The 15,077-nt window shown below is 33.5% G+C and overlaps 1 pseudogene; it reads right to left on the bottom strand.

The window, feature by feature from the left end:
• Positions 1-6,175: 6,175 nt before the first annotated feature.
• On the bottom strand, positions 6,176-7,012 carry LOC143603627 (VQ motif-containing protein 4 pseudogene; annotated as a pseudogene).
• Between the last annotated feature and the right edge of the window lie 8,065 nt (positions 7,013-15,077).

The following is a 15,077-nucleotide window of genomic DNA, read 5'->3' as shown; positions in this document are numbered from 1 at the left end:
TATCGGTTCTTCAACATTTTCTCTTTAGCTCGCAATAATACCTTCTATATGACATTTGAATAAATTTGATCTACGTACAAAATCTTGAAAAATATCTATTATGTGTACTTTACTTGCGAGCAAAAACGGAACCAACTTTGGTATAAAAACTAACATTGTTTTTTTTCAAGACAAATATGCAACAGAAATACAAAAACATGTTCACATGATATGTCTGGTCCAAGGTGCAAAAGTCACTATGCGACCCTAGGCGGCCGACTGCGGAGTTGGGCGTACTTAGAGTACTCGGGGAGTACTCGGAGAGTACTCGGAGAAAGTACTCGGAAATGGTAAATATAAAGAAAATTAACTTTTGGATATTATATATTTGTCAAATATCATAAGTTTACTAATATTTATAACAAAATAAGTGAATATAAATATAAGTAATATAAATACATTTTTAGATACTAAATTATTCTAAAATTTGCTATCATTAGTTAAAAAAATTGATATTATTTTTTAATTATTATAGAAATATGAATTATGTACTATTCTTAAGTAAAAATCGGCTCAAGTTGACCAACTATATGCGATTATGGCTGATGTTGACCAGCTTGATCGATTCTTAAAAACTAGACGGATTTTAGAGGAACTCCCCTTGGCGCTAGACCTTGTAGCGAGTACTTGGGAAGTACTCGGCCTTGTAGACCTACTTTTACAACATTGATCTGGTCTCGCTCAACCTTTTCCAGGCCTAAAACGAATCCTAAGTTCGGGGCTTTTGCAATAATAAATAACTGTTTTGCTTTATAATCCTAATCCTTACATCATACTGGATTACAATTTAGAATATAAAGTGTAAATTTTTCTTGAAACAAATTCAGAGCGATATCAATTATATTAAAGTATAACTTAGTTGAAAGTTGAAACCTTAATCATTAACGGTGACTTGAATTCCATAGTAAGAAGTTGAGAGGAGGACCTTTTTAAGCGTTTATTTAAAATCAATTAATAAACCAGATAATAAATCTTCAATATAAATGCAACTTTGTATATCAATGATCAGTGATTGTAAGGCCAAGTATTGACAGCTAACTGAAAGGGCATAGCGTTCTGTCATGACATTGTCATGTAGAAATTGGATTTTTACACCCCATCATTAACTATCACCTTATTGGTTAACTGTAACTAAATGATATAAAAAAATTTTGATTGGTGGTTAATGGGTGACCTCACACAAAATCCTTCATAATGCTCGACGCTCGTTACCATGTTACTGCCCCACTCTAGAGCCCATAAGACTCCAAAGTCCATATAGATAAATTAGTGAAAGTGCTTTTATGTTTTGCTTACTTATTCTTAATTCTCATTTCTCCACAAACTATACATGAAAATAATTTCTTAATGCTCATCATAACATTTTTCATATTATTTGCATCTTCCTAATATTTGTTGTTTCCAAATAAAACTTCATGCTTACCCCAAAAAATTGTACTGTTACATTATTACATTAAGAACAGATTTTCAGTCGAATCTCTAAAACCATAAGCTAGGCAACAAAAATGTGCATTATTGTGTTGGTACAGAAAATGAAGAAGCTAGTCATTGTAGTCTAGTCTGTCTAACTCACCACAACAAAACAAAGATGTAGCAATGGGGGTACTATTATGTGGGTTGTATAGCACTATATAAAAAGGAGGTAACGTACAACAAGCACTAATCATAAACAAATATACTCCACAAAGTTATCTGATATATTTCACATATTAGTTCTTAAAGTCTTGCTCATTAGACCATGTGTAGTCGTAAAGCTCCACATTCAGGGGTTATGCGTCACGTGGCGCCCAGTCAGAGTTATGGTTTTGTATAAAAAACAAGTGTAGTCATAAAGTTGGCATAACTTGGAGGGGGGCGGTGTTTTCAGAGTTATACCCATAAAGAAATCAGCGTTGTATATAAAACGCTGGAAAAATTGAAATCAACATAACGCAGGGGGGGCGGTGTACCCCCTGCGTTTTCACCCATAACGCAGGTGGCAAAGCCACCACTACACATGGTCTTATAAAGAAGGACAAAGAAAATACAATCTATGAGACGTTTTAACAAACAAAAGTGGATCTACAAAATCTCAAAAAATAATCTAGTATATATTTAAGATAAAAACTAACATTGGTTGTTTGGTTTAGAAAAAGATGCAACTGAAACACGTAAACATGCCGGCCCACGCAAATAGATTGAAGTATACGTTGTATGGAATAAAGTGCGTCTATAGCTCAAACTCCTCTGGAGCATAAAGTGTGATAAATTTGAAACCAAAACTCATTGCTTGAAAATCTTACTACCCAAATTCGTTATTTTTGAAAAACCACAAGAGTAACCGTATAATTAACACTTTTATTTAAACAAATAAAATAAATCAATTCTAGGATTCAAACTTGTAAAGATTTCTCAAAAAATAACGAATTTTGGTGCTAAGGTTTTTAAAAATTTCAAGTACCGGGTTTTGATTGTTTGGTTTCAAATTTGTAAGGTAAGGCCAACGGACGTTAAATTCATTGTATAACATCTAGGATATAAACGCAAATATGTAAATTAGCGAATGGTGATTATTATTATTTCGATAGCTTATAAGACTATGAATAGACAAGTTGACGAAGTGGAGTCAAATCTTACTATCACATATGACAGAAACTCTAATCCTTAAGTATTATTTAGGCGCCTATTTGTAAGTTGCGAGCAAACATACCTAGTAGACACGTACAAAGTTATACATATTAAATTATTAATCTTAGTAACAAACAACCAAAGGTTAATAAGAAAAGAACTAAACAAGTGATGATAGTTGATAAGTAAAACGAACAATCATAAAAAGCCGTTAAAAGAAAAAAACAACAACGATTAATCTACCTATACTAATAAAAGAAAATAATTCTGACACATGACATTCTAAGGTTAATTCTCACTATCAATTTCCCTTCAAAATCACTTCTCTACTATTAATGGAAAAGAAAAAAAAAATCTTGATATAAATATAGTATTGATTATAAATTCAACATACAATATTAATTGGTCAATCTCTATGAATTGAATTATTAATACAATAAATTATATTCTAAACATATTTAATATAAAAAATATTAGTATAATAATTATGTGTCATAAATATATTTTCTTTAAGATTGAAATGTATATATAAAGAGTTTATGTTTAAATAGTACATTAACATTCAACTTTTTGAGACATCTTCATATTGAAGAAAACTATAATAATTTTTTTATTATTTTCTTTTACAAATATTTAGTCTTCAAAATCATAAACAAATTTTTTTATTTTTTATATTTATTATAAGACTATTGTGATAATTGGACATAAATGTGTTTATAAGGACAACATGAAAGCTAATTAAAAAGGAAAATATGTTGTTTTTTTTGTCTATGGCCAGGTATGGAACGTATAACATTTTTGTGAAAGACTTTAGCTACATCTTTCACATCAAAACGCCTCATTGTTTTAAATGTTGACTCCAATAACATTGTTTTATTATTGTATGCCGATAGTAAAACAACTCATTCTCGATTTAAAATTCAAATATATTTGATGATATAAAACGACTATATTTGTAATACATTTTTTTACATAATATAAAGAGACTTAATTACCTTTTTTTTATTTGTATTAACTTATTCATTATGATTTATACATTAATTTATCCCGTGTAATACACGGATTTCTAAAGCTAGTAATTTCCATATTACTTTTAGTAACGTGTTATGCTTTAAATACATATATAAAAAAATTAATGATACTTCAATACACTTTGAAACGGTATTAGTAAACATTAAAGAAACAGTATACAACACTAATGTAGCACTCGTATATAAACACATAACAAAGCACAAATATTTACTATAAAATAAATATGTGTAGTAAATGCATAAAACACACAACATATATTTACAAATACAAAAAAAGAAAGAAAAAACTTTTACATATTACTAGAAAACTAGAAAATACATAACAAAATGCACCAATTAAGCACAAATATTTACTATAAAATAAATATGTGTAGTAAATGCATAAAACACACAACATATATTTACAAATACAAAAAAAGAAAGAAACAACTTTTACATATTACTAGAAAACTAGAAAATACATAACAAAATGCACCAATTTGTTTAGTATAAATACATTTTATACACAAATATGCAGGAGACAAATCTTCTTTTCAAAAATATGTATCGAAACAAATTTAAAATATACATGATACATAACAAAATAATAAAATATAAAATCTATACCTTTTCCAAAAAAAAAATATAAATATATGTTTTTATATAACGGTTTAAAAATTGGTATAATAAAAAAGTGGCAAACCATCAACTTCAATTTTTTAACACCTAAATTTCACATTTACCTTACAGTTGCAATGATTTGAACCACAATCTCACATTTGTGAGGATGATAGCATACCGTTAGACCAATATCATCGCAAACTTTGGCAGCAAACATATGTCACAAATGAAGGATTTTTACCGCATAAACAAAGTGTATGTTGCGAAATCTGAAGTACTTTGTATAATCGTATAAGACCTGATTTAGCATAAAATCATTATAATTAATTTCTTTAGCTTTATAAATTACAGGTCATGTATTAAAGATCCACATTACATGATAAGAGTGTCAATATCAACATAAACTAGCATGTTGACATATATGGTCAAACAATGAGTACCAACCATATAGACATCAACAACTAATCAAGATAGAGACTTATGATAGGCTAAGTTAAGGAAGACCCAAACATACCACATGAAAGTTTTCAAATCTATTGACCCACCACCCATCCTTAAAATGTCCAATCTTCCCTCAAATCACATCCACAAAACTATAAATTTAGTATCTTGAATCAAAACAGATCAATTACATCAATTTAATACTTTTCATAATTATGAAAGCAAACTCGTATATGTTTTTTTTTTATTATTATTTTTTAAAATAAAATTATCAACCTAAAATTAACTTAACCTTACACTTGTAAGATTTAACCCATCACCCTCTTAGAGGGGAATCCCATTTTCCCCACTGTTTCCCGAATGCCATATCAAAAAAAAAGTTCACTTTTTCTGATTTTTCTAATTTTCCCAAAACACGATGGTGTCTTCTCACGTTTTCCCATTTTTCCCCAAGGGGCCAAATCATCAAAAAAAGAACCGGCAGAAAACGGGACTATTATTCTTCGTAATTCGGTGAAAATAAATCCCCAGGATCTGGGGGTGGTATTCACGGCCAGGGTCGGGTTTCTCTCGTGAGTTCCCGTAACCCACCCTATATGTTTCTTTGGATGGCCAAACATCATAACAAAATACCACTAGATCATAGGTAAAACTCAAAGAATTAGAAATGACTTGTATCATATCTCTAAGGTAATGTCAAGACTTACTCATGGCTTGACTTATACTTTACTTGTCTAACTCCTGTTTTCATTCAATACGTGAATAATATTACATATGAATATATACATAAATAACAATACATACGCGAATCTATACGTGATATGATGTTTTGTTACTTATTTGGTTTAAGTTAGTTTTAATTAGTAAACTCTTGATCTACTCGTAAAAGCGTATAAGCGAGTGTATCTCGTACCTAAATTCATAAAATTTTCAATGAAATTTGAAAAGTAACTTGTTTTCTTAATTTACAAGGACCACCATCTAACAAAAATGAGTCGCATGGTCCATCTCAATCACTCATGACTTGCACCACTTCTTTTCTTGTCTTTCATTATCACCAATCTCCCACTTTCCCCTACCATTTCACTTTCTCATGTCTTTATTCATTATGCGTCGGTCTCTTTTATGTGTTTTCAAGTCAAAAATTAAGTGAGTATGTTTAGATATGTTGAAAACATCTACCCACTACGTTATGATTTCCATACCAACCTTCATTGGACCGTTGGCGCAACCGAAAGAAATTCTTTAAAATAATCATGTTTGGATTGTAAACGTGTCAGCAATTGAAATGCAATATGGTGTAGTTAACTAAATGGAATGAAATCAGTTCAAATAATCATGTTTGGATTGTAAACGTGTCAGGAATTGAAATACGTCAATGGAATGAAATCAATTCAGACAATCATGTTTGGATTGTAAAAGCGTCGCAACTCATACAATTATGAGATTAAAATTAGTCGTATTAAATACACTTTTAACCATTGTTTTAAATTATTAACAACATGATAGCAACTTGTGACATTACGTTGAGACTTGAAAACAATCCTACAATACTAATTAACAAGTTGTACATTGTGCATTAAACTTGTATACATGTTCATGGTTGGCCAATTTCCACCTTTGTTTTATCTCATTCGTCTTACCCTTACTACATCCATTTGACCAATTTTGACCAAATTCTTATACAAAATTCAACTAAATAATACGAGTAGTAATATAAAACCGTTACATTAAAAATCAAACAAATACTCATTATTACTACCAATTCAAGAAGAACCTGAAACCCTAGGTGACGTCACCGGGAACAACGGCAAGAGCCGGGGCTCCGAATCCCTATTAGGAGTACCCGAGGGCGACGGGTGCAAATAATACCCTTTTTGCGCAATCGCCTTATCTTCAGCTGCAACATTTAAACCACCGGGTGGCCGGGTAGTAAAAGGACCCGGCACGAGAGGTGTCACCGGGCTTATTACCAACGCCGGGAAGTTGAGAATCCCCGGCGTGCCGGGTCTCCGGGGAGAGTCCGACAGCCCGGATGAGAACCCGGGTATCAATGGGCTGATCTTGAAATTCTTGCTGCTGTTTCTGCGTTCGTATAACTTGGATGGTTTCTTGGTGGGGTTTCTGATGGGTGGGATCGGGTTGGAGGATCCGGTCAGCATTTGGACGACCTTTTTGAAGGAGGTGGTGTCGGCTTGGACGAAGGTGGTTGGGTATGGGTCGGGTCTGGGGATGGGGGTTTGGGGTGGAGATGGGTGGTGGTGGTGGTGGGTTTTGGGTGAATGAGACTCCATTTGATTCTAGAGAGAGAGAGAGAAAGCGTGGGGTGGGGGTTTAGGAGTGTGTGTGAATAAGTGAAAGAGGATACAAGGAACAAGGAGATGAAAGAAGGAAGGTTGGTTTGGCAGTTTGCATAGTTTTGGTTTGGTAGGAAATGTCTTGGTGGGACTTGGATCTATTCTTTTTAATATGTTCACTCGCTTGGCAAGAGAGTGGTCTACACACTTTACTTTGACTAGGTCTTCTTCAACATGTTTACGTGACGGAACCGGTTCCGGATATATAAATCATTTCAGATCACCCTGGTTAAAGTCGGTTTGAGGGAAAATTGATTTGGGTCATAAACCGATTTTAATTAAAATATTCAAACCTTATACAAATTGATTTGGATCAGTTCGAAACCAGTTGTCCGCTTACCTATATCTTTATTGTAATTGGATCATTTTGTTATTATTTGAATGAGTAAAAATGATTATCACAAAACCCAGTTGGGTTTACAAAATTACAAACTAACGATTTGTTTGGTTTGGAACCGGTTTTGAGGAGAGCCAAATCAGGTTACAAATCATTTTCGGTGATGAGAGGGGGTTGTGATCGATTTGGCTCAAAATAATGATAGAAGTGGCATCGGGTCGGGTTATGAGCTGGTTTGGAAACCCAAACTGGATTTTTGTACAATTCTATTTATGCTAAACGGGTCGTGCATGCGGTTGGCGGGTCAAATTAACATGAACTAGAAAATTGTATTATGGAGATGAACCCAAACCCGACATGAATATTCATAGGTTTGACTAAAACACAACTTGTTTAACCTAGATTTTTTAAATTCTTTTTTTGCATATTATTATTTTAAGATTATAGTTTTATAATAAAAGAAATACAAACATGTATAAAACAAATTACATTTTAGTTCCAAAAAGTATTATATCAATTGTTATGCTATTGTTTTAAGTTTGACATCATCATCATCGTACTCAGTATATCCCACCAATAGCAAAGCTATGGTAGGGTCTGAGAAGGGTAAGATGTAGGCAGCCTTATCTCTACCCCATAGGGTAAGATGTAGGCAGCCTTGACATAAAGTACCTAAAAAATGTAACATAGATTTACACCACATTTTTATAATATGATTCAAAATAACAATCGAGTTAAACGGATCAACCCGTTAAACCTATTATGTTGACACATACATGAATTAGAGTTGCCACTTTTACCTGAAACTCAACCCGAAAAACCCGAACCCAAGAAAAGACTAACCCGAAACCGAACCGAAGTAATTCAGGTTAGTTTTCGGGTTTGATTTATAAGTTTCGGGTCAACCCGAAAAACTCGAATAAACTTAGTTTTGAAATTAAATATTTTTTAGGTATAATAGGCTAAGTCTTAGCTTAACAACTAAAGTTATCAGAATCTGACCCTAATCGATTGTTGTCATTCCAACTATTATGGATCAATTGCTTATTGTTAATTTATGTTTTCTGTTTATTACTAATAACAACCGTAATCGAACAAACAAATCATGCCCGATTGAATACGATTATTGTTCAAGTTAGTTTTATTTTCTTTTGAATTGTTTTTATCAAGCTATGTTGGTTTATTATTTGATTATTTTGCGTTACGAGCAAAGAACAATATGTTGTTTTAATTTTAACATTGTAGTTTTAAAAAAAAATTCTAGGATACTCGAAACCCGATTAACCCAACTCAAAAAAAAAAAAGAAACGAGGCCAAATTACCCGAACCTGAAAAACCCGTGAGATATTTGGATTGGGTTTCGGGTCAAGGTACCCGAAGAACCCGACCCGAAAAACCCGAAACACGAACCCAAAGAACACTCCTAGCATGAATGTTTAGCTAAAAGTGTTTACAAATTTAACGCAAAACCGACCTAAACCCGAACACAAATGTAACATACTACTTTTGATAATCATGAATAAAAATAAATTTCGTTTATTAAATGGAGAGTTAATTAATATCTAGTTAAGATAAATAAATAATAGAGTATGGGCTTGGTTAGTAAAGGATTGAATAAAGGATGGTGATGGGCCTTGGGTTCAGGGGCTTAAAGGTATATAAACCACTTAAACCTCCCTAAAACCCTAAAACCCTCATTCTTATCCTATACTCTCCCTACACACTCTAAAACACACACAAACACTCCTTAAACCCTACGGCTCATACCTGAACCCAAAAGAAGGAAGGTTTGTGTTAGGCCTTTGATTATACAAGCAAGATACGAGTTTAGAGTCGCATATTGAAGCTAGTCGTAGCTCGAAGAGAACCTAAAAGGTAGGTTTTAGCTTAAAGATTACGTTTTTTTAAGTCCGTTTGCCCTACGGGTTGGTACGAAGGCAAATCGGGCATCCTTATGCAATAAAAATGTGAACTTGATGTTAAAACAGACTTGTTCAACTCGTTAATTTAAGATCAAGCTAAAACGGGTTTGAAATCAATAAAGGTTTAAACTTTATTGCGAAACGGACTAGATCTAAGTCGAGGGTAGAAACGGTAATGGTTAAAAGATGAAATAATAGTATATATAATGATGGACGATAATATATGTAATAACAGGAACAACCACCCGCTACAGTAGGGATGTTAGAATGAATGTATTCGAATGGAAAACATTCGAATAGAAAGTGGAAAGCATGGAAACACGTGAACCAAGTCCTTATAGGAACCTCTGATCAGCAAGATATTCGAATAAGGAAAGTAATCAACTGGAAAGCATATACGAATAGAAGTGTAATCGATTCGAATATTGTAATCGAATCCAGCTATAAAGTAATCGAATCGAATGAAGAAAGTGATCGAATCGAATGGCCATTCGATTAGAACAACCATTCGATTAGAAAGGAACCATTCGAATAGAAAGCCCATTCGAATAGAATATGTCATTCGAATAGAATGTCCATTCGAATAGAATCTGTCATTCGAATAGAACCTTCTATTCAAATAGAACTGAGAATTCGATTAGATTGGTTCAGACTTAGAGTTTTCTGATGAACTTTTAGTAAAGGACTGTTATGAAAATAAAATTTTTCCGAGCTGACTTGGCAGCTTAATCCCAGCTAGGGGCTCTGCCCCTTGGACCCTCGCTAGGGGCTGCCGCCCCTAGAACCCCGCTATCAGGGGCGATGCCCCCAGACCCCCGTTCGTTGAGGGTTATATTAAAATAAAAATACGATATAGGTAGTGATAGTTAATTGATACAAGTAATTGTTACACAGTTAGCCGCGCTCATTTAAAGAGAGGAGTTACCATTAACTCAGAAAGGAACCGAGCTCAGGTGAGTTTTTAGCCCCCATTTCCTTATTATGTTTTCGGGGTTGTGTGCATACTCAATGTGAATAGTTAATGTTTTGGTCAAAAATCAACTAAGGATCAAGTAACCAAATCAGTAATTGTGAGGTTTAGTGCTACGACAATAATAATGATTATATGGACGAAATAAGGATGAACACAGTGATTTGTTGCGAGGAAAAACCCCTTGATCTTGATTAGATCAAAGGAAAAAAACCCCGGGTGATGACAAATCGTCTATCACTACTTTATTAATGTAAAAATAGGGTTACAAATGATGGAGATATTGATCAGCGTTACAATGAAAGCTAAGTGTACGAGCTGTGATAGAGAGAATGCTCAGGTGTGTGTGAAGTAGCAAGTGTTTGGTTGTGACCTAGCTGATCATAAACTCGTTTACATAGAAAAATAACTACTAACTAATCTCCTATAAATCTGCAACTCCTCCACTTGCCATTCTCATCTCTTTGACCACGTGCATAAAGGTGTCTTGTAGAGAAAATTTAGGCAGACTTGGTCATACAGCCGTTATACCTATCAAACATAATGTTATACAAAGGAAACAATCGTTAGTAAATAATAAGTGCTGAGGATCATTGATCCTGACAGGATCTGACTAAGGATAACTGATCCAAGAACATATGTCAGGATAGCGTATCCACAGTGTCAAATTTCGGTGCACTAACAGTTAATACACTACCTTAAGTGGTAAGTGTATGATATGTGAATATGTGTGAACGATATATGTAAGAGGTTAAGAATATGTATGAAAGTATATAATGAAATGTGTATGTAAAGAAACGTATGTATGGTGGCACGGAAAGAAGGGACCAGACCCTAATAATATTCGAGATCGAAGGGACCAGACCCTAATAATATCTGAGACAGGAGGGACTAGACTCTAATAATATCTGAGATAGAAAAGAAAGGGACCAGACCATACTAATATCTGAGATGGTAAAGATAGTTATGCATGCAGTATGAAAGTACGAAAGTGTGATGGTATGAAAGAATGTATGTATGAATGTATGAATGTACGAAAAAAAGGTAACATGTAAAGTATATATTATGTATCTTTGGATGTGTATATAAAAGTAAGTGTATAAATGTATGTTGCCTGATTAACTAGAACTCACTCAGTGTAGCTGACTTTTAGTATGCACACAAGTGAGTATGATGAGATATCTGGATTGAAGAGGGACACATGGCAGATAAATAAAGAAGCTGACATCTGAAGACTTAGTTATTAATGTTTAAAGTAAAAGACATGTTTTATATTGTTTTAATTTAAGACGTATGTAATGAATGGTTGACATATATCTATTCCGTGAAAAAAAAAATTATTCACTCTGATTTTTAAAACTGTGTTTATGAGTAAATCCAACGTCCAAATAGGGCACCGGGACCGGGGCCTTATAACAAACATGTGAATCTCATATTATGTTCGTGTTGTATAACAAATTCATACCCTACCCTTACTTATCCAGAAGAAAAGAAGATAGTAAATATATTTTTCATAATTTATGATTATACAATAACTAGTATGTAAAATGATTAAAAGTTATCTATCTAGTATATTTTTTTAACAATAAATTTCAAGTTTCGATCGATAATAAAATACGAACTAAACAAATAACTCTCGTTTATATTAATCAGAAAATATAACTCAAAAAATTTATTACAACTCTCAAACCATAACTCGGTTACATCTCATGTTTTCTTTTAGATAACCCCTAACTCAGTTGCATCTCACGTTTGGTCTTTAATGTCTAACCATAGCTCAGTTCATATATATTAACCCTAACTTAATAGTCAAGGCATTACCAATTTTAAATTACAATGTAATTAGGAATAATGTTGTAAAATTAGGTCTCTAAGGCCGAGTACTCCCCGAGTTCACTACAAGGTATAGCGCCGAGTAGAGTTTCTTTAACTCCGCCTAATAACTAAGATTCAATCAAATGTAATCAACCTCAGCCAGAATCACATTTAGTCGGTCAACTTGAATCAATTTTAACATAAAAATAAAACATAATTCATATTTCTATAATATTAAAAAAATAATATCATTTTTTTTAGTTAATGATTAGCAAATTTTAGAATAATTTAGTATATAAAAAGGTTTTTCTCTTATTTATATTGATATTTACTTTTATAAATATTAGTATACTTATTATATTTGACATATATATAATATTCAAAAATTAATTTTCTTTATATTTACCATGTTCGAGTACTCCGAGTACTCCCAACTCCCCAGTCTGCCGCCTAGGATCCGCGTAGCGACTTTTACAACCATGATTAGGAAACATATTTAATAAGGAAACATAATCAACTATGACCTCCGTGTCAGTATTGGTCTCTCAAGTTCACTAACATGTGACTTGAAGTCTGAAATTGTATCCAAAAAAATTATTGTCTTAATCTTAACAATATACTCATCAAAATGTAGGGGTGATAAATGTGACCAATTAGGTTGAATGAGTTGTATTAAAATGTATATAATGAGTCAAATTAAAAAAATAATATGATTGAAACAGGTCAAAACGGGTTAATTATTGAAGTTTTTTTATGGAACGAGAAAATGGAGGAAACTTTCTAATACTTTTAATTTTGTAGTTTTTGATTTATATTTCGAGTTATGACTTTTTAATTATTTTTTTGAATTTTTTAATGAGGGACTTTTGAAATGCGTTGAGATTTCAAAAACCCCACAATAAAAAATTCAAAAAAAATAATTAAAAATTTATAACTTGAAATATAAATCAAAAACTAAAAAAAGTAAAAGTACTATACAATTTTCTCCTTTTTCTCGTTCCATAAAAAAATCTTGAGAAATGTCAACCCGTTTCAATCATTTTTTTTTAGTTTGACCAATTCTGACCCATTATATACATTTTAATAGACCCCATTCAACCATGGGTCAAATTTGCCACCCGTACTAAAATGCTACAAATGGACAATTGTTAGTAAGTTAGGCACAAATCGAGGATATAAAAGAAAGTTTGATAATAATGAGCAAATTAGGCACTTAATCAAAATTTATATAATTAACAAAGTTCTATTGTAACATCCCGAAATTTCTAAAGTAATATTTATTATATTATTTTGTCGGGTGAAATAAACGAGTTAGTGGAACGATAATAATAATAATAGCAAAATATGAAGACTTAGTAGGATAATTAGATGGGATTAGATATGGACCAAAAGGAAATATGGGCCTTCGGTCCATGGGCTTAAGGGGGTATAAATACCCCCTTAAACCCCAATCCTTTCCATTCCATCCATTTATCCATCCTAATCTCTACACACTCCAAAACACACACAACCCGAACCAAGATCCAAAGGCGAGGACCCGAGCTCGTTGGTGCTAGATCGTCGTGACGAACCAAAGCAACAAGACCAGCTCGTGTTCGTAGTTCGACTCATTTACGGTACGTTTATATCGAGAACTTGTTCGTTTAGGTTTGGATTAGTATAGAAATGATAGATCTGTGTTTGTATGGTAAAAACGAATCCAACAAAGCTAAACTTACTGAAAATGGATATGATTTGATGGGTTAATCGATTGATAAAAGAACCCGTAACCTATATGCCTAAATCGCACCCTTTAAACATCGATGTTAGGTCGATTTGATGGTTGGGGTTTGTAGGCGCTGGTCAGACGATTCCGTGGATACCTAAATCGAGTTATTTGGTTAAGAAACGAAGATGATTAAGGGATTTAAGGACGAATAGTACCTGCAGCTGGACAACTTCGACTGCAAGCTAAGTTCGCCTGATGAACTTCGCCTGCAAAGCTAAGTTCGCCTGATGACAACTTCGCTGCAAAGCTAAGTTCGCCTGATGACAACTTCGCCTGTAAGCTAAGTTCGCCTGATGAACTTCGCCTGCAAAGCTCAGTTCGCCTGATGACAACTTCGCTGCAAAGCTAAGTTCGCCTGATGACAACTTCGCCTGCAAAGCTAAGTTCGCCTGATGAACTTCGCCTGCAAAGCTAAGTTCGCCTGATGACAACTTCGCCTGCAAAGCTAAGTTCGCCTAAGGTTTAACTTCGCCTAAAGTCAAGTTCGATTAGAAAATAAATTAAAAACGATAAGTAAAAGTAAGCTAATACTAGGCCACCAGATTAAATCAGGCGAGTATTTATACGTGTAACTTATACAGTCAGCCGAGCTCAGTTAAAGAAGGGATTTACAACTATCGGAGGAAGAAGCAGAGTTCAGGTGAGTTCTAGCCCCATTTATGTGTTATGTTTTTGGGGCTGTGTGCATACTCGATATGTTTGTTAATACGCTTATCCTAAGAGATAAGTGTATGCCTTATGTGAATGATGTGATATGTATGAATGATTGCTTGATGGTACGTGAACGATCTTCGGATATTGCATGTACTGTCAGGTTGTAACACTATGTATAAGGTAAGTATGATATGTATGCTTATGTGTATGAACGTGATAAAGTTAATAAAAAAAGGAAATGATGGTTGTATGGTTGTATGGTTACGAAAAGGGTACCGAGCCCTAATAATACTCGAGGTATGATGTATGGTTGTATGGTAACGAAGAGGGAATCGAACCCTACTAATATTCGAGAACTAGGGAACCGAACCCTACTAATATTCGAGGATAGAAGGTACCGAGCCCTAATAATACTCGAGGAAAGAGGGTACCGAGCCCTAATAATACTCGAGGAAGGAGGGTACCGAGCCCTAATAATACTCGAGGTATGATGTATGGTTGTATGGTAACGAAGAGGGAATCGAACCCTACTAATA

Source organism: Bidens hawaiensis, unplaced genomic scaffold (assembly GCF_021521415.1).
Source record: "Bidens hawaiensis isolate Kalapana, Puna unplaced genomic scaffold, B.hawaiensis_p1.1 tig00062305_1, whole genome shotgun sequence".
NCBI classification, from domain to species: Eukaryota; Viridiplantae; Streptophyta; class Magnoliopsida; order Asterales; family Asteraceae; genus Bidens; species Bidens hawaiensis.
This window is presented reverse-complemented; position numbering and strand designations above follow the sequence as displayed.